Source organism: Musca autumnalis, unplaced genomic scaffold (genome assembly GCF_047663935.1).
Source record: "Musca autumnalis isolate F117 unplaced genomic scaffold, ASM4766393v1 scaffold_2, whole genome shotgun sequence".
In the NCBI taxonomy this organism is placed as follows: domain Eukaryota; kingdom Metazoa; phylum Arthropoda; class Insecta; order Diptera; family Muscidae; genus Musca; species Musca autumnalis.
This window is the reverse complement of record NW_027411755.1, coordinates 42,794,039-42,821,154: the sequence shown is the minus strand read 5'-3', so window position 1 is coordinate 42,821,154 and position 27,116 is coordinate 42,794,039. Positions and strand designations below refer to the sequence as shown.

Sequence of the window (27,116 nt, the reverse complement as noted above, 5' to 3'; positions counted from 1 at the left end):
CAACAAAAGCAACATCCAAGACCAAGAGCTCTTCTTATAGAAGAGCAAGAGCTCTTCTTATAGGATATCAAGAGTTTTTCTTATAGATAAACACGAGCTATCCGTATAGAAGAGCAAGAGTTCTTCTTATAGAAGAACAAGAGCTCTTCGCATAGAGGAACAATTTCTCTTCTTATAGAATAACAAGAACTCTTCACATAGAAGAACAAGAGCTCTTCTTATAAAAAACAAGATATCTTCTTCTAGAAGAGTGATAGATCTTCTTATAGAAGAGCGAGAGATCTTCTTAGAGAAGAGCGAGAGATTTTATATAAAAGAAGAGCTAGAATATCTGCTGCTCTTCCATAAGAAGAGCTGTTGCTTTTCTATAAGAAGCATGGACCCACATATACGCGATGTCTGTCAAGTTCCGATGATATTTGGTGTATAAATAAATTTTACAATAAATATTGAAATCGGTACATATTTATACCCTCTGCATTTATGCTAACGAGGGTATATACACTTTCATACGGGCAAAATGTGGCTCATCGAAATAATGGTTTTAGACCCCAAGTATGTTTGGACGAAATGTGTTTCAGACATTTTGGAGTCGATTGAGCAATGTCCGTCCGTCTGTCTGGCTGGCTAAAGCGCACGATAACTCTCGAACGGATCAACCGATTCGATCCAAAATTTGGCTTTCGTAATATTTTGTCCAAACTTAGTTTAAGTTCGAAGATGAGTTATATCGGTCCACTCCTTCCGGTACCTCCCCCACAAAAGTTCGAAAATGTTCGGAAAATTTGTGCGCACTATAGCTTTTGAAGGAAGTAACCGATTTGACCCATACTTTGCACATCATGAAATTTCTACCAAGCTTAGATGAGGTTCCAAAATGGACTCAATTGATCCACACCTCCCACACAAAATTTCGGATAAGTTAAGATTAGCACCTGCTCTCGAATCGCTTTGTTTTTTGTTGCAACAACTTGTATTCATTGCCCCCCCCCCCCCCATACGATGGTACAAGTTTCATCAGGGGCAAGTCCATACTTCCTGAGAAAATAGCCTGAAAGTTGCAAAAAACCCCTTGACACCGTGTGTAATGGATGGAGCGCAAGATAACTCTCGAACGGATCTGTCGGTTCGGTCCAAAATTTGACCTTCGTAATATTTTGTGCAAACTTAGTTTAATTTCGAAGATAAGCCATATCAGTCCACTCCTTCAGGTACCTCCCCCACAAAAGTTCAAAAATTTGTGCACATGATAACCCTTGATGGGAGTGACCGATTTGGTCCATACTTTACACATCCTAATATATCTACCATATATAGATCTGGTTCGAATATGGACTATATTTGTCCACTCCTTCGGGTACCTCCCACACAAAATTTGGATAAATTCACTTTAAGACCTGCTCTCGATTCACTTTGATTTTTGTTGAAGCAACTTGCACTCGCTGCCTCAATTACGGCAGTAAACATTTTTTCAGTGGCAAGTCCATACTTCTTGAGAAAACAGCCCGAAAGCTGTAAACAAAACCCCAATGGAACCATATGTAGTGGCTGGAAGGCTCGAACCGAATATATTACCGAATATAGCAATATTATGTGTTATAAAAAAGCACTTTCTATCGATATCCTGGAAAATTTTTGAGCTTTAATCCTATCCATACTTTTGTCGGTGCATACGGCCAAAATTTTAAAAACCCCCCTAAATACATAAGTTTTTTTTTTTTTTTTTTGGAAAAAAAGTATTTCAATCCACACAGGCTGAGGGTATATCTCTGTCGACAAAGCCGACTGATACTTTTTTACTTGTTTTGTGCCTTTTTTCCTCCCGTAACATCACTCTGGCTGAATATCGTCGAAATAAAACTAAAATTGTGAACAAAGGTACCATCATCGGAATGTGTCCTACAGGAATAAGGATAGAATGCTTAAATGAAAATATTGCCATATTTACGCAAACGTACCAAGCTCTATCTCCTTCGAAATTTCGTGCTGATTGGACGATCATTTTTATGTGTATAGCGATGGCAACAGTTGTCAATTTTTGTTTTTGGTCCAATAGGGCGAAAGAAACTCATAATACGGTTTCTCCATTGGGCACTGTGGTTCCGCCCGTGGACAAAAATCGCAAAGTTTATGGCAACAAATTTGATTGCGATTGAAAGAAATATTCTCTAAACACATTAAATTTTTAATATCCAATATTATTTTTGCCAATTTACAGCGTTTATATGTCAAGTTAAGCAGAAGAAGTTGAGACTTGTAAGGGGTGCCTAAAAACGAAAAATAGATCCGCAAAGCATTTGTAGTTTATGAGTGAAATTAAAAAAATTGAAGAGGTAAATGAACATTTTCCAAAATGAACGGCACTGACTATGGTTTTACGAAAAAACCTATTGAAAAATCGTTTTCTAACTTCCCTAAAAATAAATTCTTTGTAAATGACTGTGGGTTCCTTTTTCACTTGCAAAAAATTTTCAATCATCAAGCTTAACTCTAAACGAGAAAATTAATAAAAAATCATTAAAAATTATCTTCGCCTTTACAGGCAAAATTTCCAAAATAAAAAAAAGACTTTTATTTTATTTTTAATATCATTACTATAAATTTATGTTGAGTTTTACTAATTTTGGGCAAGTCCATTTTTTCAAATACAGGGGAAAGTCTCTATTTTACGATAAAACTAGATCCAGCTGCCCCAGCTGTCACCCTGTAAGATATTTCCCTTATACCACACCTGTAAAATCGCCAAAATATCGAATATCGAGAGGTACGTTTATACGGGACCTAAATCTAAACTTGGACTTATAATGAACATTTGTTGCAAGGAGGTATGTTATTCCCCCAGAACACAAAATGCAAAATTACAGCAAAATCAATTGGAAAATTTGGCTAAAATCGTCAAAATACCGAATATCGGGAGATACGTTTATATGGGAGCAATACCTAAACGTGGACCTACATTCATTAAATTTGTGATGTACGCCAACCATCAATAGGCTTCGTTCTCTGTGAGACCCCCATCAACCACCAAAATTTCGTAAGGATCCGATGATGCATTACCGACAATTGCGATATCTCTGTTGTTTGACCAACTATGACAACCTGCTTTGTAAAGGTGATATTTTCTACTTTCCTTACCAGCCCCCCTATTCTGTAACTTTTTAACAACTTTACTCATTGTTTATTTTACAACAATTTCATTTGTTTGTTTTGTAGTTGTTACAAAAACAAAAGAAATTTTAACAACTTTTTAATCGATAAAAGTTACAGAATAGGCCTACTGGTTTTGCTTTCGATATACCTCTTACAGAAACAGAGATATTCGCTTTGAAATAAAACGTGGCCTTTTATCCAAATAAGTTTTGTTCACATTCCGACCCCTGAATAATATCCGAACATTCCCAAAATCAATAGTTTTTTCCTCTCTGGGACCGATGTGGCGGGATGCATTACCGACTATTGCGATATCTCCGTTATTTTTCCATCATTGTAAGGATGGCAGTTTCTACTTTAAAATTTTTTGCCATTCCGACCCCTGAATATTGAAAATTAATCTTTACATATTCACCACTTATCCTGTATGAGTTCTCTGAAAAATATTTAGAAAAATTCCACAACTGTGTTCGTATAGACCTCCTCGATTATTGCATTATTCGTCCTTCCAATCAGTTTCTTTAAATTCTTGAATATGATAATATTTTATTAAGTCAACCCTCAAACTTACAACACATATTGTTTTAGCTTTATTAAAATAAAGCTTTAAATTAGTATCCAAATTGGGAATGGCATGTGTTAATCACTTGATTTGATTATCGCCATTACTCGTGACACAATTAAATCTAATCCAGTTTAACATTTTATCACCCTGTCATCGAAAATCATTACCTTGATCAGTGATTACAATTACTTTGTTTTTAAAATGTTTTTATTGTCTTTGGTTTTGTTTTGACATTGCAATTAAGCAGGGGTAGCCGAGCAGCAGCAACGGCAACCAACGACAGCAACTCAATCAACACACACTGAGAGAATGTAAAACCCCAAACGAAACACATGAAAATTAAAATAATTATTTTTTTTTTTTTGAACACGCCGTGTATGAGACAGACGACAATTGTGATGATAGCGGCGCGTTGGTTATTTTGGTAGCTACAGCGGTTGACGCGTTCACAAAACACAAAGTGAAATGAAATGAATGAACGTTTGTTGATTGTGTTATAAATTAAAGTAAATTATTTCTTTTTAATTGTACAAATTAGTGTCAGTCATATATATTTTTATTGCAATTTCAAGTTGTGTGTGTCAAATGTTGAATGTGACAGGTACAAAAAGATGGTCGTGTTGGCCATGTGGTGAGAATGTTAAAATTTTTATGGGGATTTTTGAGATACAATCAATGAAGAGGTCGTTTATAAGATACTTTTTGAGGGTCCAAAAACGATGGTTATAAAGAATTTCGTTGTTTACTTTAGCGAGTAGTAGAAAAATAAAAGTTATTTTTTAAGGATTTACAACCAAAAAAAGCCCGAATTGCAAAATATACCAGAATATTTTTTTAATCAGATTTTTTTTTTTAAATTTAATTTCCATTATATAAAATAATTTTTTAAGAATATAACACTGTGCAACATTTTTGAGCCAATCGCGTGCAAACAACTTCTGTCCAGAATTTTATGAAAGGAGAGGACCAATAGGCAAAAACCATATTTGGGTTTTGGTTTCTTAGATCGGGTTCGGTTTTTATGCCCTCATCTAAACATGGTTAAAGATCGAATTTTTAAAACAAATCGGGGCTGTATCCCTGAAACTAATACGAATCTTGTTTTGACATCTGCAGCAAACTTGTAGATAAGAGCAAGATAAAAATATTTCGGGGAATAATGAACTCGAAAAACTGCATTTATTGCCTCAAATTTTATAATATATCTAAAAATTCTATAATTTGTGTATATGTTGCAGCGTATCTCCCAAAATGTTAAAGTCTTCTTAATGTTACCTTTTGGGAAAATATTCTCTGGAATGTAATACACAACTCTTTAGAACATTATATTGTTGTAAAACCCTCTATCGCCTTGTTTATAGCAAATTTTTCAACAACAATTTGGTAAATATTTCAATAATTTATTGAAATCCCCAACATGAGAATAAACAGCCTTTGTGAACATTGTTTGAAATAAGTTTTGTAAAAGGTATGTCATGAAATACCCCTTAAACAACGTGAAATAACAATTTTAGAGTTTCAGAATGTTCTGAAGAATTGATGGTCACATTATTTGGAAAACTTTTAGAATGGTTACTTGTTTCAACTTCCAACAGTTTAGTTTTTACTGACCAGAATTTCAGAAATTATGTAAACTTTTCTATATTTTAACCAGTTTGATGCGCTAGATGCAGCTTTTCCTAGTTCATCTGTTTGACACATAAGTTCTACTACTCTAGGGCTACAATATTGCTTAAGACTGCAAAGCAAAATTCTTATTAGTTTCGAAGATAAACGTCCGATCAGTGGAAAAAATGCTCACTTTAGGTCGGTTTAGATGAGGCCATAAAATCTAAACTCGATCTAAGAACACAAAACCCAATTAAGGTTCTTGTAGTCTCAATATGTACTTTCAGAAAATGCCCATTAGAAGTTGTTTGCATTTCCAGTGTTGCACAGTGTAATTTATTCTAACAATTAAATTTATTTTAAGACTGGTAGTTACATAATTTTTTTAGAGTACTTACAATAAAATATACCCGAATTATAAATATTTTTTTTTAATTATAAAGTAAAAAATATTTTTAAGAACGACGACTATCACAACCTTAAACCTTGTATTTTCCAAATACCTCAAGGTGTGTTTTTTTAATTATTTCCAAAGTTCGCTGATCCGAAAAAATCCTACGTTTTCTGTTGTAAAATTTAAAACTGCAATGCCGTAATTTTCACGTTAATCACGTCAATAAGAAATGTGTTTGCTATTTTTATGCGATTTTCCTGTTCGAATTCAAATGAAATTTATTGAATTGAATTGTAATTTTCCATTTTAATTTCATTGATTTTATTATAGGCGTACATGATTAGTTCGTGCCGTCAGTTGTTAGTTGGGGTGTGAACGTATGCATGTTTTTCGTGGTTTTCCGTTTGAAATATTGCTTTAGGGAAATAGTCATGGAAAAAAGTTCGTTGAAGCTTAGATTCAATAACTTTCATTTGATTACGAAACATTTTATTGTAATGTCAGTCAATATGACTTTCTAGTAGACCTTCAGCATATGACGGTACAAAAAATTGTGGGTGACAAAAGAAGTTTTGGAAGTCCCGGCGTATACGAGGGACACTCGAAAACTTTCTAGCCTAGGCAATTTGCAGTGTCGCCAGGTGCCATTTGAATTTTTTGGAAAGTTCGACAGTTTTTAGCCTAGGCGTACATATGACATGCGTTGGTTTGTTTACAGTTACTTCAAAAAGTCACTTTGCAAAAAAATGGAATTTACTTGTGAACATTTTCTTCCGATAATTTTTCATAATTTTCGACGTGGATAATCACGGCAAGAGCGCATCGATCAAATTAAATCTTTATATGTCGATAAAGGACCATCCTATAGGACTGTGAAAAACTGATTCAATGAATTCAATCGTGGCGGGCACTCGCTAAAAACCCAAGGTCGTGAGGGTCGTCTAAAAACGGGCATTGTGCCAGAAAAAAGATTAAGCCTTGCGTGAACGAATAATCCAAGATCGCCATGTTAAATACCATGAGATAGAGACATCCTCGGGCATTCATTCCACCAACTAACATTCGATATTGCATGAACACTTGGCGGCAAAAATGGGGTTTTCTCGTAGGATCCCGTGTTGATCGGTGCAAGAAATTTCGAAGAAAATACGATTGCGGTACTTCGAAAGACGTTTATAAGATGGATACAGGTGGAACTATGCGTACGAACACGAAAAATAGCAGCAATCGCCTACATTTTCTTTAGGCCCAAGAACCCCTAAAAATGTGAACTTAAATCACGACTTATTTGAAAATCCCTCTGGCGATTTTTTTTGTTTCTTGATATTTCTCATCTATGAGAATTGTAGTTTCAGAATCCATCCATTCGATTTAAATTTGGTTAAGGCATACCGTGCTAGTTTATACAGCAATCTTGTTCGGCTGCGTCCGTAAACAATCACGAGACAGGTGATTGGCGTTAGCTGGGCAGTTAAACAAATGCAGCGTGCAGTGCGGCATCATATTATCATTTCCGGTCCAATATAAATTGAAGAGGCTGTTTCGTCCGGTTAATAAATGGGCTAACACCACAAGTGTTTGCCTTGGCTGCTGACTTTCTTCTGCTGTTGTGACATTCACAATGTACCTTTGTACTGCCTGCGCAATTTCATCATTGTGAATGTTATTCAGGTCAGCCAGATAGGCTCATTGATCTAGAGATTCTCGTTTGTACCTATAGACCTCTCTCTCTCTCTCGCTCTCTAGATTATGAAGAGCACTCCTGAAGTGCCTGGGTGGTCCACTAACATCTTGTGTAACACCCAAGCAGGTACTGCATCGAGAATATATGGTTGAGCTAATGCAAGGGTAAAATCGTTGTATTCTCATGAAGATGGTTCACTTGTGTAGGCACCATGTTTCAATTCATTCTGGCTGTTATGAATATTCTTTCACTGTGGAGCGCTACCAGTTGCATACCGCACTGGGGCCACAGAGCTTTCCACAGGTCGCCCGATTTCCTTAGTAAGAGGTCAACAAGGCATATTTGTCCGCACCCCAAGTGCTGCCGGCCAGCGAATTGAGAACCTTGTACCAACATACTTCTGATTTTGTCTCAAATAGCTGCGGTTTGTGCGGATAACCTAAATATGTTATCAACTGTTACACCTAATATTTTGGGGTAGTCTATGGTCGGAATGAGAATAGCCTCGACCAATATGTTCATTTCAACCGCCTATATGGTGAACAGAGTGAGAATAGACTTAGCGACGTATATGGAAGAAGTACACTAACTCAGCTATGTCTGGAGAGGGGAATTTCAGAGAAGTATAGGTTAAAAGGTTCCGGAAATATTACTCTCTGTTCAATCTACTGGTCTAAGACTTCTTATTTCCAAATTCCACAAACGACAGGTGTTCACGTTATCCAACGTTTTAAACACGTCTGGAGGGAAAGCCAGCCTGATAAGCTCTTTGATCTGGAGGTTCTCGTTTGTACCTTTGGACCTCTCTCTCTCCCAAGATTATGAAGAAGTCTCATGAGGTGCCTGGGTGAGGAAAGCTTGTTCTTTAGATTGTGGCAGGAATGTTCACAGCTGATGCAAGGGTAAAATCGTTGTCTCCTCCTGAAGATAGTCCACCAGTGTTATGAGTAGGCACCATGTTGCAATCCATAGGGCGACATGGCTGGTATAAATATTCGTTCACTGTGGAGCGCTACCAGTTGTATACCGCACTGGCGCCGCAGAGCTTTCGACAGGTCGCCCTATTTGCTTTGTAAGAGGTCAACAATGTATCGTTGTCTGCACCCCAAGTGCTGCCGGCCAGCGATTTGAGAACCTCATACCTACTTTTGATTTTGTCTCAAGTATGTTATCAACCGTTACACCTAATATTTTGGGGTAGTCTATGGTCGGAATGAGAACACCATCGACCAGTATGGCAATGGATTTAGCGACGAATATGGAAGAAGTGCACTAATTTAGCTATGTCTGGAGAGGGGAATTTCAGAGAAATATAGGTAAAAAGTTTCCGGAAATATTACTCTCTGTTCAATCTACTGGTCTTAGACTTCTTATTTCCAAATTCCACAAATGACATCTGTTCAGATTATCCAACGTTTTTAACACGGCTGGAAGGAAGTCTTCTATATGTCCCCTAACAGCATGGGATGATTGACGGTATCCTAGGCCTTCGATAGGGTAAGAGTCACAATAACTCTTCGGTCGCACGACATGCTCGGGTTCAGTCCTCGACTCGATGTGTATATGGGTGTAATAATTTTATGGTGGTTTGCATTTTTGCATTTTCAAGAATCCATGCCGATGTTGCGCAACGGCTTCTCATCATGGGGAGGGAGAAGTGTCTCTAAAATCTTCGTTACTGGCGAAAGGCTGGAGATCGACACAAACGACTCGTTTTTGCTTACATCCTTGCAAATAACACGCGAACTTCTTCGGATCTTCATGGGATGGTTGACGGTATCCTAGGCCTTCGATAGGGTAAGAGTCACAATAACTCTTCGGTCGCACGACACGTTCGGGTTAAGTCTTCGACTCGATTTGTGTATATGGGGTGTAATAATTTTATGGGGGTTTGCATTGTCACGAATCCATGCGGATGTTGCGCAACTGCTTCTCATCATGGGGAGGGAAAGGTGCCACTAAAATCTTCGTTACTACCGAAAGGCTGGAGATCGTAATAAACGACTCGTTTCTGCTTACATCCTTGCCTGACTTCAGTACCGAGTCCAAACTGCCAAATTCCCGGGCTTCGATTTCAAAATTGGTAGGACATTTGAGGACATTTGTAAAATTCTCACCTCCGCGTTAATCCAGTTGCTTATGCATTACCATTGAGACTCCGCATGGACCTTACACTTTGGATGATTTCGGGCTACGGCTGATATCCGCAACATAGCTGCTCTTAAAATTATATGTAAATTACACTCGGGGGGCCACCGTGGTGCAATGGTTAGCACGTCCGCCTTGCACTCAGAAGGTCTGCGGTTCGAATCCCAGGCCAAGCAACATCAAATTTTCAACGGTGCCAAAATTCCCCCTCAGTACATGCCGGCGACATTTCCTGAGTATTTAAGCCATGAAAAACTTCTCTACAAGTGGTGTCGTAAGACACGCCGTTCGGACTCGGCACTAAAAAGTAGGTCCCATATCATTGAGCCAATATGAATCGGCGTGCACTCATTGATATGAGAGAAGTCTCCCTTGTCCCATCTGGGATGTTTGTGGAACAATTATTATTATTAAATTACACTCGAACTTCTACGGATCTGTCAAAAGTCTAACCAAAAGAGCTCGGAGCAGACATTCAGGATATATTGCTGCTACAATGGCAAATAGATGATGGTGTTAGATCAGAAGAGCAAAATCCCGAATGTGCTTTGAATTCTAAGATTACTCCTTTATTTTATGATAAATTCCCGTATTGCGGTACCTCCCAAGTACATGTTCCAAAGCGATATTGTCTGGGTGGTGACAAAAATGTTATGAATTCATAAGTCAATTTTTGTACCCTCCACCATAATATGGAGGGTACAATTAAATTTGTCATTCCGTTTGTAGAACATCGAAATATTCATCGGAGACCCTATAAAGTATATATATATTCTTGATCAGGGAAAAATCCAAAATCCATGCAAGCATGTCTGTCTGTTAAAATCAAGATACAGCTCGTAATTTGTAAGATAGAGCTTTGTAATTCGGTATAGAAGTTTCTAGTATTCCTAGGATGTTTGGTATTGCAAATGGGATATATCGGTCCAAGTTTTGATGTAGCCCCTATAGAACGGTACCACTCGATATTCAATATTCTGAAAGTTTTAGCCTCTTTATAACACCAAAATGGCTAAAATTTGGTACTTAGTCTACGCTGGGCGTATAAAACATTCCCGCAGAAATTTGTCGGTATAGGTCCACGCTTTCGTATAGCTCCTATATAACGGTACCCCCCGATTTTCGGCATTTTGATGGTTGTAGCCACAATATTCTTCAGAAATGGCTAAAATTTGGTATTAAGTCTTCATTGGGGGTATAAAACTTTCCCTCATACAATTATTGGTAAAGATCCACGCCTTCATATACCCCCAAGCAACGGTACCTCCCGATTTTCGGTATTTTGAAGGTTTTAGTCTCATTATCACACCGAAATTGCTGAAATTTGGTACTTAGTCTTCGATGTGGGTAGGAAACTTTCTTCCACAAATTTATTGGTATAGGCCCACACCTTCATATAGCCCCCATGGGACGACACCTCCCGATTTTCTGTATTTTGAAGGTTGTGGCCATAATAATCCACCGAAATGGTATTTGGTCTTCACTTGGGACAGTAAACGTACCATATGAAATTTGTTGGTGAAGGTCCTCGTCTTCATATAGCCCCCATAGAACGGTAACTCCGATTATCGTTATTTTGAAGGTTTTAGCCTCATTATCACACCGAAATAGCTGAAATTTGGTTGTTAGTCTTCGTTGGGGGTATACAACTTTCTCCCAGAAATTTTTTGGTATATGTCCACGCCTTTATATAGCCCCCATAGAACGGTACCTCCCGATTTACGGTATTTTGAAGATTCTGGCCACAGCAACCCACCAAAATGGCTGAAATTTGGTATTTAGTCTTTGTTGGAGATAAAAACCTTTCTGACTGAAATTCGTCAGTATAGGTCCACGTCTCGAAACGTCCCCGATACGGTACCTCCCTATTTTCGAAATTCTGATTGTTGTGACGTCAATATCCCACCGAAGGACTGACATTTGTTATTAAGTCTTCCATGGGGTTATAAAATATTCCGTAAGAGAATTATCTGTAAAGGTCAGCGGGTTTCTATATCCCCCATAGAAGCGTACCTCTTGATTTTCGGTATTTTGAAGGTTTTACCGAAATATCGGAAATTTGGTATTCAGTCTTCTCTGTGTCTAAAAACTGTTCGCCAAAATTTTTTTGGTATAGATCGACGTATTGATATAGCCCTATGGAACGGTGCCTTCCGAATTTCGGTATTTTGAAGGTTAGCCACATTTTTCTACCGAACGTGCTGAAATTTGGTATTTAGTCTTCCTCATAAACGAAAGGAAACTAATTGCTCCATTTTACTTTAATACAACTCGTGGTGGATGGGTATAACAAGTTCGGGCTGGCCGAGCTTAATACCGTTCTTACTTGTTTATTTTACGATAAAGTCCGCATATAACTTAAAATTTCAAATATAACCTATGGAACCTATGTATAGGGCTTGAAATCATTATTTCAATGGGACATATTTAACAATAATCATAGTTTCGGCTGTATAAATAGCTGATAAAGTAGCCAGAACTGAATAATTTAAATTTGTCGCATATCCACAAGAAACATGAGATGGGAAGACATTAGAGCATCTCCTGTAATCTTACATTTCTAGACCAGTTCTATCCAAGACTTTGTAAACCCACTATGTCAAGTACTACAAAGAACAACAAAATACAGATGTGTTTGCTCAGTGGAAATAGTAAGTACCACTGCTCTAAAGACATTCTCCTCTCTATCTTAAGATTTAAACCGATATTTTATTTTTCTTTGAGTGTATTCCCATCTCGTTCGCTTTGTCTTATGGCTGAATTTTGTAAATGCAATATTTAGTTCCTTTTTTCTCTGTTATTTTGCCTGCCTTCTTGCCCTGCTGTTTGCGAATGCAATTATTTTTAAACATAAATTTTTGCAGCTTTTTTTGTTTGTGAGTATTCCCCATACGGTTGGCGAAACGTTTAATTTTTAAGTTTTTTTTTTTTGTTTGTTTCTTTTGATGTGTGTGTTGTTTTTGTTTTTTTGCTCTTTGTGGTGTTTATAAATTATTTGCAAACACTCCTATAAATTATATTGTTTATAACACTTATGGCAATTAAATTCACACGTAAATTGCAATTTCATTAATATTTAAAAGCACTTTACAGTGCCAACGATAACTGCAACAACAACAGCAACAAATATCCCAGCAATTATAACAAAAACAAGAACAACAACAACATCATCATCATGAAAGAAATATGTTCACGCTCTCACGTACCATTTTGTGAGTGTGTTTGTGTTTTTTATGTCGATGCATTGAATTACGACGCTCAATCTTAACGAGAGCAGAGGCAGTAACAGCGGCAGCAGCGAGGGGGAAGTGACCAATTTTTTATTTATTTATATTGCATTTGATTCGGAATCCATTACAAATTCGTTGCCGTACAAAATGTATTACGTACTTCAGACGAACATTTGTTGTTGTTGTTGGGGTATTTGCTTATAAGGCTCATTGATATTTTGGCAGATCAATAAATCGATTTGCAATTTGTTTAGCGTACAAATGTGCAAAAATGCATTTTCATTATGGTGATTGAAAATTAATATTTTGTGAGTAAATTATATTTCGAATGTAAATCTTAATGTCAACGGTTTTGACAGAAATAAGTGGGGAAATATTAATTGAAATGGGCATTTCTTAATATAAATTTTCGGAGATGTATAAGTAACGCCGTTACTTATACGCCAAGTGGGAACAATTAATTAGAATGGAGTGGTAATGTCATTCGATATTCAATATTTATATATTTATGTACGCAGGTGCCGCCGCAGTGCAGAAAATTTAACGTACATTTGTGGGACAAACAATTAATTAGTTTTAAATGTAATTTCGTTCAATACTCAATTTTTTTTAAACTCCACGAGTCATAAAAAATTCTTTAAAAATCAATGAGTCATAAAAAATTCTTTAAAAATCCACGAGTCATAAAAAATATCTTCAAAAATCCACGAGTCATAAAAAATTTCTTCATAAATCCACTAGTCATAATTTTTTTTTTTGTTTTTTGAAATCTAGTAGACTTTGAAAAATTTCTCTAAAAATCCACGAGTCAAGAAAAAATTCTATTAAAATACACGAGTCAAAAAAAATTCTTTAAAAGTCACAAAAAATGTCTTGAAAATCCACGAGTCATAAAAAATTTCTTTAAAATTTCAAGAGTCATAGAAAAATCTTTAAAAATCCAGGAGCTATAAAAAATTCTTTAAAAGTCCAAGAGTCATAAAAAATTTCTTTAAAAATCCACGAAACATAAAAATTTCTTTATAACTTCACGAGTCATAAAAAATGTATTTAAAAACCCACGGTCATAAAAAATGTACATAAAAATCCACGAGCCATAAAAAAAATAATTTAGAAATCCACGAATCATAAAAAATGTCTCTAAAAATCCACGAATTATAAAAAATTTATTTAAAAATCCACGAATCATAAAAAATATTTCTAAAAATCCACGAGTCATAAAGAATTTATTTCAAAATCCGCGAGTCATACAAAATTTATTTAAAAATCCACGAGTCATAAAACATTTATTTAAAAATCCACTAGTCATAAAAAAATTTCTCTAAAAATCCACGAGTCATAAAAAATATCTCTAAAAATCCACGAGTCATAAACAAATTTCTTTAAAAATCCACTAGTCATAAACAAATTTTTTAAAAATACACGAGTCATAAAAATGTCTTTTAAACTCCACAAGTCATACAAACATTTTTTTTAAATCCACGAGTCATAAAAATGTTCTTTAAAGATCAACGAGATATAAAAAATTCTTTAAAATCCACGAATCATAAAAAAATGTCTTTAAAAATACACAAGTCATAACATTTTTTTTAAAGAATCCACGAGTCATATTTTTTTTAGAAATTAACGAGTCATGAAAAATATTCTCTAAAAATCCAAGAGTCATAAAAAATTTCATTAAAAAATAACGAGTCATGAAAAAATTACTTTAAAAATCCTCGAGTCATAAAAAATTTCATTAAAAATTAACGAGTCCTGAAAAAAAATTCTTTATAAACCCACGAGTCATAAAAAAAATCTTTAAAAGTCCAAGAGTCATAAAAAAATTTAAAAATCCACGAGTATTAAAAAATTATCTTTAATACTTTATGTAGAGTCATAAAAAAATTCCTTAAGAATATACGGGTCATAAAAAATTTCTTTAAAACCAAGATCCATTAAAAATTTCTTTAAAAATCCACGAGTCATAAAAAAATTTCTTTAAAAATTCCCGAGTCATAAAAAAATGTCATTAAAAATTAACGAGTCATGAAAATTTTTCTTTAAAAATCTACGAGTCATAGAAAAATTTCGTTAAAAATAAACGAGTCAGAAAAAAATGTCTTTAAAAATCAACGAGTCATGAACAAATTTCTTTAAAAATCCACTAGTCATAAAATAATTTCATTAAAAAATACGAGTCCTGAAATAATTTCTTTATAAATCCACCAGTCATAAAAACATTTTTTTAAATTCAAGAGACATAAACAAATTCTTAAAAATCCACGAGTCTTAAAAAAATCTTTAAAAGTCCAAGAGTCATAAAAAATTTAAAATTTTAAAAATCCACGAGTCATAAAAAAAATTCTTTAAAAATAGACGAGTCATAAAAAATTTCTTTAAAATCAAGATCCATTAAAAATTTTCTTTAAAAATCCACGGATCATAAAAAAATATTTTTCAAAATTCACGATTCATGATTTTTTTAAACCACGAGTCATAAGAAATGTCTTAAGAACTCCACGAGTCATAAGATATGCCTTAAGAACTCCACGAGTCATAAAAAAAATCTTTATAACTCCACGAGTCATAAAAAATTCTCTATAACTCCACGAGTCATAAAAAATTTATTTAAAAATCCACGAGTCATAAAAAATTTATTTAAAAATCCACGAGTCATAAAAAATTTATTTAAAAATCCACGAGTCATAAAAAATTTTCTATAACTCCACGAGTCATAAAAAATTCTCTATAACTCCACGAGTCATAAAAAATTTATTTAAAAATCCACGAGTCATAAAAAATTTATTTAAAAAAATTATTTAAAAATCCACGAGTCATAAAAAATTTATTTAAAAAAATTATTTAAAAATCCACGAGTTATAAAAAATTTATTTTAAAATCCACGAGTCATAAAAAATGTTTCTAAAAATCCACGAGTCACAAAAAATTTATTTAAAAATCCACGAGTCATAATTTATTTAAAACCCCACGAGTCATAAAAATGTCTCTAAAAATCCACGAGTCATACAAAAATGTCTCTAAAAATCCACGAGTCATAAAAAAATTCTCTAAAATTCCACGAGTCATAAAAAATTTCTCTAAAAATCCACGAGTCACAAAAAATTTATTTAAAAATCCACGAGTCATAATTTATTTAAAACCCCACGAGTCATACAAAAATGTCTCTAAAAATCCACGAGTCATACAAAAATGTCTCTAAAAATCCACGAGTCATACAAAAATGTCTCTAAAAATCCACGAGTCATACAAAAATGTCTCTAAAAATCCACGAGTCATACAAAAATGTCTCTAAAAATCCACGAGTCATACAAAAATGTCTCTAAAAATCCACGAGTCATAAAAAAAATTCTCCAAAAATCCACGAGTCATAAAAAATGTATTTAAAAATCCACGAGTCATAAAAATTTATTTAAAAATCCACGAGTCATAAAAAATGTATTTAAAAATCCACGAGTCATAAAAATTTATTTAAAAGTCCACGAGTCGTAAAAAATGTATTTAAAAATCCACGAGTCATAAAAAATGTATTTAAAAATCCACGAGTCATAAAAATGTATTTAAAAATCCACGAGTCATAAAAATTTATTTAAAAGTCCACGAGTCGTAAAAAATGTTTTTAAAAATCCACGAGTCATAAAAAATGTATTTAAAAATCCACGAGTCATAAAAAATGTATTTAAAAATCCACGAGTCATAAAAATTTATTTAAAAATCCACGAGTCATAAAAAGTGTATTTAAAAATCCACGAGTCATAAAAAATTTATTTAAAAGTCCACGAGTCATAAAAAATGTATTTAAAAATCCACGAGTCATAAAAAATGTATTTAAAAATCCACGAGTCATAAAAAATGTATTTAAAAATCCACGAGTCATAAAAAATGTATTTAAAAATCCACGAGTCATAAAAAATGTATTTAAAAATCCACGAGTCATAAAAAATTTATTTAAAAGTCCACGAGTCATAAAAAATTTATTTAAAAGTCCACGAGTCATAAAAAATGTATTTAAAAATCCACGAGTCATAAAAAATATATTTAAAAATCCACGAGTCATAAAAAAATATTTAAAAATCCACGAGTCATAAAAAATGTATCTAAAAATCCACGAGTCACAAAAAATTTATTTAAAAATCCACGAGTCATAATTTATTTAAAACCCCACGAGTCATAAAAATGTCTCTAAAAATCCACGAGTCATACAAAAATGTCTCTAAAAATCCACGAGTCATACAAAAATGTCTCTAAAAATCCACGAGTCATAAAAAATGTATTTAAAAATCCACGAGTCATAAAAAATGTATTTAAAAATCCACGAGTCATAAAAAATGTATTTAAAAATCCACGAGTCATAAAAAATGTATTTAAAAATCCACGAGTCATAAAAAATGTATTTAAAAATCCACGAGTCATAAAAAATGTATTTAAAAATCCACGAGTCATAAAAATTTATTTAAAAATCCACGAGTCATAAAAAATGTGTTTAAAAATCCACGAGTCATAAAAATTTATTTAAAAGTCCACGAGTCATAAAAAATGTATTTAAAAATCCACGAGTCATAAAAAATGTATTTAAAAATCCACGAGTCATAAAAAATTTATTTAAAAATCCACGAGTCATAAAATTTATTTAAAAATCCACGAGTCATAAAAAATGTATTTAAAAATCCACGAGTCATAAAAAATTTATTTAAAAGTCCACGAGTCATAAAAAATGTATTTAAAAATCCACGAGTCATAAAAATGTATTTAAAAATCCACGAGTAATAAAAAATGTATTTAAAAATCCACGAGTCATAAAAAGTGTATTTAAAAATCCACGAGTCATAAAAAATGTATTTAAAAATCCACGAGTCATAAAAAATGTATTTAAAAATCCACGAGTCATAAAAAATTTATTTAAAAATCCACGAGTCATAAAAAATGTATTTAAAAATCGACGAGTCATAAAAAATTTATTTAAAAATCCACGAGTCATAAAAATTTATTTAACAAACCACGAGTCATAAAAATTTATTTAACAATCCACGAGTCATAAAAAATGTATTTAAAAATCCACGAGTCATAAAAAAATTTCTCTAAAAATCCACGAGTCATAAAAAATGTCTTCAAAAATCCACGAGTCATGATTTTTTTTTAAACTCCACGAGTCATAAAAAATTGTCTTTAGAACTCTACCAGTCATAAAAAATTTCTAAAAAGAATTGTTAAAAAATCCACTAGTCATAAGAAAATTTTTTACAACATCACGATGTTTTTAAAAATCCACAAGGCATAAACAATTTCTTTGAAAATCCACTGCCGACAATATAAATAACACAAATATATATAAGAAAATATTTATATATTCTGAAATGTAATATAATTATTGTAAAACGATTTAATGTATGATCGCTTATATCCGAACAACGGATGGGCAAATAAAAGAAGAAGAAGAAAATCCACGAGTCACAAAAAATGTATTTAAAATTCGAAGAGTCATAAAAAATTCTTTTTTGCACGCTGAAGGTCTTGGGTTCGATTCCCCGGCCAGGAAACATCAAATTTTCAACGATGGCAAAATACCCCTCAGTAATGTGGGCAACATTTTCTGCATATTTCAGCCATGTAAAACTTCTCTACATGAGGTGTCTTAGGACATGCAGTTTTGACCCGGCGATAAACTGTAGTTTCCATATTATTAAGCTGACATGAATCGGGGTGCACTCATTGATATGCGAGAAGTCTCCCTTGTCCCTTCTGGAATGTTTGTTGGACAATTATGTTATAGAACCACACGGGGCCTGAAAATATCAATAGAAAAATAATGTTATAAAATGTTGGGATCCATTCGATCTAGTCAGTTTTAGCTACACATGTTTTCACCCGTTTCAAAATTAAATTTAACATGTTCTTATTTATGCATGTCTTACATTATTTTATATGTTTTACAAATGATTTCAGTTTGTTAATCATTTCAATTACATTGTTTCAAGCTTCGTATGTATTTGGCAACAGAAAAAGAAAATTGTTGTTGATTTCACATGTTTTTTTGTGTTTATTTCCAGTGCATAATTTGCACAACATTTCAAATTGACGTTAATTCATTGCATTCGTTACAGGTGTCATGGGGGCTGTCAGTTATTTTTAATGTGAACATTAAACAGACAGAATGACCGACTGGTAGACCAATAAACCGGTTGATGTTAATGTTTTCACTTGTGTGTGATATGTAGCCGTCAACCAGTCCGTCCGTCCTTCCGTCCATTCATCCATCCATCTATCCATCTGCTTGTCTGTCTGTCTATCTAACCGACTGACAGCTTGCAAATGTACCAAACGACCGACAAGTTTGCATAAAACAATCACTTTTTATGGAGTTCATTTCATTGGCTTATTAGCCATTTTCAATTTATTTATGGTTAAATGAAATTGTTTCGTACAGTTAATATTAGTTGGTGAATTTATTTGTTTATTGGATTGTAAATATTGTTAAAAACATTTAAAAAAGTAGGTGTGTACGAGAGATATTGGTGTTAATTAGGTATAGATTGTCAATGGTGAATGATTTAAGAATCAGATAGAGATATTGGGGGAAGGGTGCCTTAATTTTGCAATAAATAATACGATGTGCAAAGTGTTCAAGAAATCCAGTCAGACAGACGGACGGACATGCCTAGATCGACTCCGAAATGTGCGAAATGGATTTGGTCTTAACGTATGTGGGGTCTAAAATCATTTAAAAGACAATCATATCTGATCTTGACAAAGTATTTATAATCTCTATATTCATAATGTTGAGGATATAAAATGGACACGAGGTATCAATAACCCAAAAACAATGACATACAAACAATGCTCTTTTTATAGAACACAATTTATAATAATTACTTCACATTTAATTGTTCCATCACAAAACATCTGCTCTTTATTCCATTCACCATAAAAAGTTTACATTCTTAAATAAATATTATCTTTTTTAATATCAATATCATCTTTCTTTTCTTTCCTGAACATCTGCCTGTCACTTTAGCCACATACTCTTATGTGTACATTAAATTTGGCACATTATTAATTATTGTTGTTATTTGTAAATATCGTAAATGCCTTAACAAGACAGTCATTATTAACAATTTAAACAATATTTGTATATTATTTTAATTTTTTGAGCAACTGTATTGCTTTTCTTTCATTGTTCTCTTTTTACATTTTATAAACAAGGAAGGTGAAAACAGTTGTTTATTTATTTATTTTATTTTAACAACTGTGATAATGGCAACCGTTTAAACCGTAAAGAATGTGTCATTTTCGTGTGTCTGTTTGAGAAGAAAACGAAATGTTTTGCTATTCAAATACTAAGGTAAATAAATATTGAAATAATGCGTTATCGTCTCTTAATGTGTGGAAATTTTATTTATTTGACAATGAAACTGTTTCACAATTTTTAGTGAAGATGTTAATGGGTTTGTTCATAAAAACTACAAAGTGGTGAATAAAAAGCAGATTGGGCGAACAGTTGTCGTATGATTTATGTTGACATTCATACGCCACCATGAAAAACATCATACGCCATTATAAATAACAATATTTTCTGTACCCCGATCCAGAGGCTAATTTTCAAGTATTACAATTATTTCCAAGCTACAATAGATTTACTAAATAACAAAATCATTGAAAAAAAAATAAGTTGCAGTGTTTTTTTATAAATGCACTAAAAATTAGAAAATAATTTTTCTCTTAGCCTCAATAAGTATGTCCTATTTCATGATGGGATCTTTCAAATAAAACGCCTGACTTTTGTTGTCACCATTTGCAATTTTAATGTAAGCGTTTTATTTGAGAGATCCCATCATGAATAAAAATATACTTATTGAGGCTAAGAGAAAAATTATGTTCTAATTTTTAGTGCATTTATAAATAAAACACTGTAACTTAATTTTTTTAAATTATTTTGTTATTCTTAATTTTTTAGCCAATAAATTTTTTTGACCACTGTGAACCCCATAATAAAATAACAACCAAGTCAGACCGAAAATGTAGATAAAACAAGTTGTTACAACAAAAATCAGAGAGATTTAAGAGCAGGTCCTAAGCTGAACTTTTTCGAAATTTTCTGTGGGAGGTATCCGAAGGAGTGGACCGATTGAGTCCATGTTGGAACCTCATATAAGTCTTCAAGAGTTATCGTGCGCACAAATTTTTCCAATATTTTCGAACTTTTGTCAGGGAGGTACCGGAAGGAGTGGACGGATATAACCCATCTTCGAACTTAAACTAAGTTTGGACAAAATAGTACAACGGACATGGCTACATCAACTCCAAATTGTCTGAAACGGATTTCGTCCAAACATACTTAAACATCAATATACCTGAAATCGGGTGGTACTGCTGTATGGAGACTATATCAAAACCTGGACCTATGACCACAATATTTCGTGGCAATTTGAGCATAAAATGTAGGTAAAAACTTTAAAACGCTTGAAATCAGGTGGTACCCTTATATGGGGGCTATTGCAAAAAATAGACCCATATTGGTTTTTGTTTCATATTCATGTATTGTCTTCCAAATCTGCAGAGTGTGCAAAGTTTTTTTTCGATTGATCAACTGCAAATGTGATAATTAGATAGTAGATTATTTGAACTAAAGAGGCAGACAAAAAAGCTAATTAAATTGAACACCATCACGGGCGCTTTGACTAACTGATTCTTGGGATTGTGCTGAGCAAAAAGTCTACTACCATATGTCTAAAGTTAAAATCAGGCTTCCGGATTTTGACTTGAAGTTTATTATCCAGTTTTTTTGCATACTTTGCACACAAAGACAAGATTGTAGCCAAGACAATAATTAAGAAATAAGAAAGAATTAAAACCTCTTTAGTACATCTCAAAAGCATTGGAATGCTCCTTTTGGCAGTTTTGGCCTTGAGAAAGTCGAATTTATTCGGAAAATATCGATAAATGACACTGTGCTACAAAATAGATATCAAAGTCAGTGGGCGGAAAATTCCTTTTGGAGATTAAAGCCCTTTGGTGAGTGTACTAAGAACCCAAACGGAAGTTTTCACCATAGGTCAAATTTCTGAGAACTCGCGTGATTAATGGTTTAATGTTGGCCCCTTAATTTGTGAGAAAATAGTTTTATATCTCTGTTTAGCGTTATTGTAGCTTCATTTTGAGATTACGTGTCTTCAGTCAAATCGAATTGTAAATCTTTTCGCGTAGAACCTTTTATCCTTCTAACCGAATTTTTCTCTTTTATTTCTTCAACCGTAGCAAAAGTACTACAAGATGAGATTTTTTAACATTCAAATATTCTACAAAAATGTTGCTCAGAAGATTTGTCCCATCGGGAGCATTTTATTAACAAATTTTATTAAATTAGAAGTTTGAATATCAATAAAATTGTCCCAGTTACAATCTGTACATTTAAGAAAAAACTTTTCTGTGTTTTTCTAAAGAATTCTAAAAACGTTCTCTTTTAGCTAGGCTTGCTAATGTAATTTTTCAGAGGGTTGCAACAGCAAACGAGGGCCCAAAAGGCTCTAAAATTCCAAGAGGAACGAAATAAGGTCATGATATGGTTATAAGGTCATAATTTTTCATAAAGGTAGTCCCACCTTCTAAGATAAGAGGCTCCATACAGAAAATGTATTCCATTAGCAAGGCTAGAAGTACAACTTACCTCCAATTTGATTCATCTTACTTTTTCCAGCATAGCCTTGGCCTTCTCCTACTGTAGTTCAGAATCTTCTTTACTGGACAAAATTCTGTAAATGTAAAGTGTTAATAAATAAAAAAATATTGTATTTTTTTCAAATATATTAAGTTATAATTAACCATTTTCATAAAAATTTAGACTTGAATTTGCAAAAATTTCAACAAGTAAGAACGGCGTTAAGTTCGGCCAGGTCGAACTTGTTGTACCCTCCACCACGAGTTGTATTGAAGTAAAATGGAACAATTAGTTTCCTTTCGTTTATGAAGAAGATTAAATACCAACTCTTAGCAAGTTCGGAAAACCAATGTGGCTAACCTTCAAAATACCAAAATTCGGGAGGTCCCTTTCATGGGGGCTATATCAAAACTTTGATCTATACCTACAAATTTCTGACGGAAAGGTTTTACACTCAAAGAAGACTAAATACGAAACTTTTTATATTAAGGTAAAATCTTCAAAATACCGAAAATCAAGAGGTAAGCTTCTATGGGGTATTTAGAAACCCGCGGACCTATACTGATAATTCTCTTGGAATACAAAATAGCAAATTTCAGTCTTGCGGTGGGATATTGACGTCACAACCTTCAGAATTACGAAAATCGTTCAATGGGACTATATGGAGGCGTGAACCTATGCAGATAAATTTTATATGGAAAGTTTTATACCCAAAATGAAGACTAAATATATCCCAAATGACGACAAAATACCAAATTCTGGGGAAAGGTTTTATACCCCCAACGAAGAATAAGTACCAAATTTCAGCCATTTCGGTGTGATAAAGAAGCTAAAACCTTCAAAATACCGAAAATCGGGTTGTGCCGTTCTAAGGGGGCTATATCTAAACGTGTACCGATATAGCCCATCTACAATACCAAACATCCTAGGAGTAATATAAACTTCTATACCAAATTACAAAGCTCTATCTTAAAAATTGCGAGCTGTATCTTGATTTCAACAGACGGATGGACGGACAGGCGCACAGACGGACGTGGTTATATCGACTTAGAATTTTACCCTGATCAAGAAATTCGATGTGTTACAAACGGAATGACAAATTTAATAATACGGTCCATATTATGGTGGAGGGTATAATAAATTATAATATTTATATTGTTACGGAATTAGGTTGAACAGAACGATGTGTAGGTGATTATTTATTTCCCGATACGATTTATACGAAATAAAACGCGGATTCTTTCGGTTACGATTCCAGAATGCTTTATTGACTTTACACTAATTTAATTCACTAAACACACAGTGCGGCCCTACTAAGAGCACAGCTTTTCTTTAATGGAAGTTTTGGTAAAGTCATCTATAACCTAACGCCCTTCTTCAAATTTAATATTTCATTTTTCTTGAGTTCAAATAAATTTTATACTTTGTATACATACATATTTATTTATTTTTATGAAGTTATTGAAAGTAAAGATTTTCTTCGTCAAACTTCAACACTATTCCGTGGATTGTCATATGTTTTATATATATTGCCAAAGTTAAGTTTCTTAATACTGTTATGTACATCAACTTATTAATAATAATTGTTTTACAAACATATTTCACAGATCCTGTTAATGAATTTGTTGTTCTCCACTGTTGTTTTTTTCTACCAAGTGACGCACGGACATTTAACAGCATAAGATGATGTAAAACCCCTTTAATATGTTTATAATAAACGAACAGATATTTAAATGCAAGAATTTTAATTTTTCATGAATTAACTGTGTAGTTGTAACATTTTTAAATAATAAAAAAAAATCTGTTTCAATTCTGGTAAATAAATCAGAAATTCATACGATAGTTCATCAGACTTCGGTCCGAAAGTAAAACTTCCGAATTTCATAAGATTTTACTTCGGAATTCGGACCGATTTCTGTCCGAACGTCGGTTAATAAATCAGAAATTCATACAATAGTTTATCAGAAAACTTCCGATTTTCGGTCAGAGAACACGTCAACCACGCCATATGGCTTTTGGTCTGAGTTCGGACCGAACTCGCATGTTTCTTCCGGCTTTCGTACCGAATTCGATCCAATTCGGATGTTTCTTCCGATTTTGGTTTGCTGGGCACTAAAGGTTCAAGTTTTTGTATAGGCCTTAACATAAACTTTATCTGCGATTTGACATAGCCTTCATGGTATAAGGGTCCACATTAAGGTGAAGGCGCCATACATAGTGGATTCCAGAGTGTAGAAAAATATTCCCTATATAATGTTACCTCCCGAGAAAAAACATGTTATAATTTCACGTTAATTTTCAAAAATCATTATGTTTAATTATTTCCTATAATGATCAAGAAAATATGTTATTGCTCTGACGGAACTTCGAAAGTCTTCATAGTCGACCCCATTTACTATGTTAGTTTCTTAGATCACCAACACATACTGACGTCCAAACTTATTTCGCAATTTATCGCACATTTGAATAACGTTTACATCTAAATTATAGATCTTTATCGCACACATAAAACTTATTTCTCACCCATGTGACCCACTTTTTCGGTGCGTTTTTGGTGGAATATGAAAAACTGACAATGTTGTTGTAGTTTACGTTTATCGCATAAATTTATCGTCCGTCAAATATGCTTGTCACAGCTACATTGAAATGCAACACCAATGACAAGATCTCTCGGTTTTTAGTGCAAAGTAGAAAAAAAAAACAACCGACATGACACACGGCTTTATGGTTTAAATATTAAGTCAGCAAATTTGCTGTGCTAAAGAGACGCTTAAAATATGTAAAAAAATATATTTATTAAAAATGTATGCTATCAGCACAAAGCAAAAAAAAAAACACAGATACTTTTTTAAAGAAGGCAAATGTAAAAAATGTGCAAACGTTAACAGCTTTCAACACCACCAGCGTAATGTCTATAATTATATCGAATAAGCAGTATAAAATTATATATTTTAATATGAATATATGTCGGTCGGTATGTCGTTGTTATATGTACACCTATCAGATTTAAACGTGTGATATAGAGTATTTTTTGCTTAAAAAGGCTTTTGTCGTTGTCACACACACACACTCAAATATTTACATTTATTGGTACTGCGAGTATATGTCGTTGTGTGTGCTGTATGGCTGACTGGCTGTCTGCTTTTATACACGTCGAAATATTCATTAACGATGACAAGTTGAAATGCTAATTATTGTCAAATTAATTTAGTTGACTGTCAGCTTAAAAAGATATTTACAGCAGAACAACGGGGCAACACCAACATTTAAACTGTCAGCATCAACTGAAACAACATACATAACAACCACAACAGAAACAAAAAATGAACGACACCACACTGTGGTTGCACCGTGTCTGGAAACCTAAAGAAAAATCTTGGCATGTGGGCCTTTGAAAAAATATTAAATATAAACACCCTTTGAAAAAGTCTTTACAAAAATCAACGCTTAAAGGCCCAGAGGCATCCACTCTTGAATGCCACAGGCCTTTGAAAAAATGATTACAAACATCCAACATAAAGGCCGACAGGCTTATAAAAAAAAATATTTTAAAAAATTCCATGCTCAAAGCAAAAAATATTTCAAAATTCCAAGTATTATGGCCCACAGGTCTTCGAAAAAATAATATATTAGCAAAAATCCTCTTAATTTTGATTTTTTTAAATCCACATCGTTGATTTTTTTTTAAATTCACGTCGTTAAAAAATATTTTTAAATCCACTTCGTTAAAAAAATAAAAAATCTTTGAAAAAATATTTTTAAAAAATCGTTAAAAGTCGTTGAAAAAATATTTTTAAAAAATCCACGTCATTGAAAAAATATTTTTGAAAAATCCACGTCGTTGAAAAGATATTTTGAAATATCCAATTCGTTAAAAAATATTTTTTAAATATCCACGTCGTTTAAAAAAAATATTTAAAAAAATCCAGGACATTGAAAAATATTTTGCAAAAATCAATTTCTTACAAATCTACGTCTTTGAAATTTCTTTTTACAAATCTACGTCGTTGAAATTTCTTTTTACATATCTACGTTGTTGAAATTTCTTTATAAAAATCTACGTCGTTGATTTTTTTTTAATCTACGTCGTTCAATTTTTTTTTTTACAAATCTTAAAAAATATCCACGTCGTTGAATTTTTTTTTAAATCCACGTCGTTGAATTTTTTTTTTAAATCCACGTCGTTGAATTTTTTTTTTTAAATCCACGTCGTTGAAAAAATATCTTTAATAAATGCACGCCGGTATAAATATTCAAATATTCACATTTTTTTACAAATCTACGTCGTTGAAATTTTTTTAAAAAAATCTACTTCGTTGAAATTTTCTTAAAAAAATCCACGTCGTTGAAAAAATATTTTTAAACAATCTTTGAAAAAATATTTTTTAAAAATCTTTAAAAATATTTTTGCAAAATCCACGTCGTTGAAAAAATATTTTTGACAAACCACGTCATATAAAAAATATTTTTTTAAAAAATCGTTAAAATATTCTTGAATATTGAAAAAATATTTTTGAACAATCCACGTCATTGAAAAAAAATTTTTGAAAATTCCACGGCATTAAAAAAATATTTTTGATAAATCCACGTCGTTGAAAAATATTTTTGAAAAGTACACGCCGCACAATGGTTCAGGAATCGATTTTCCTGGCCAAAAATCAAAATTTTGTTTTGTCAAAGATATT

General features: G+C 33.0%; 1 protein-coding gene across 18 annotated transcripts in view; it reads left to right on the top strand.

Moving 5' to 3' along the window:
- Nucleotides 1-27,116, top strand: part of elB (zinc finger protein elbow B) — a 239,354-nt gene that overhangs the window by 128,959 nt on the left and 83,279 nt on the right. Inside the window, exon 4 of one of the 18 annotated variants that reach the window (XR_012410218.1) lies at nt 9,097-9,107. The exons of the other annotated variants lie outside the window; for them this stretch is intronic. The gene's annotated coding sequence lies outside the window, so the exon portion shown is untranslated. Of the gene's footprint in view, nt 1-9,096; nt 9,108-27,116 lie in introns of those variants that run through there. 18 annotated transcript variants of the gene reach the window in all.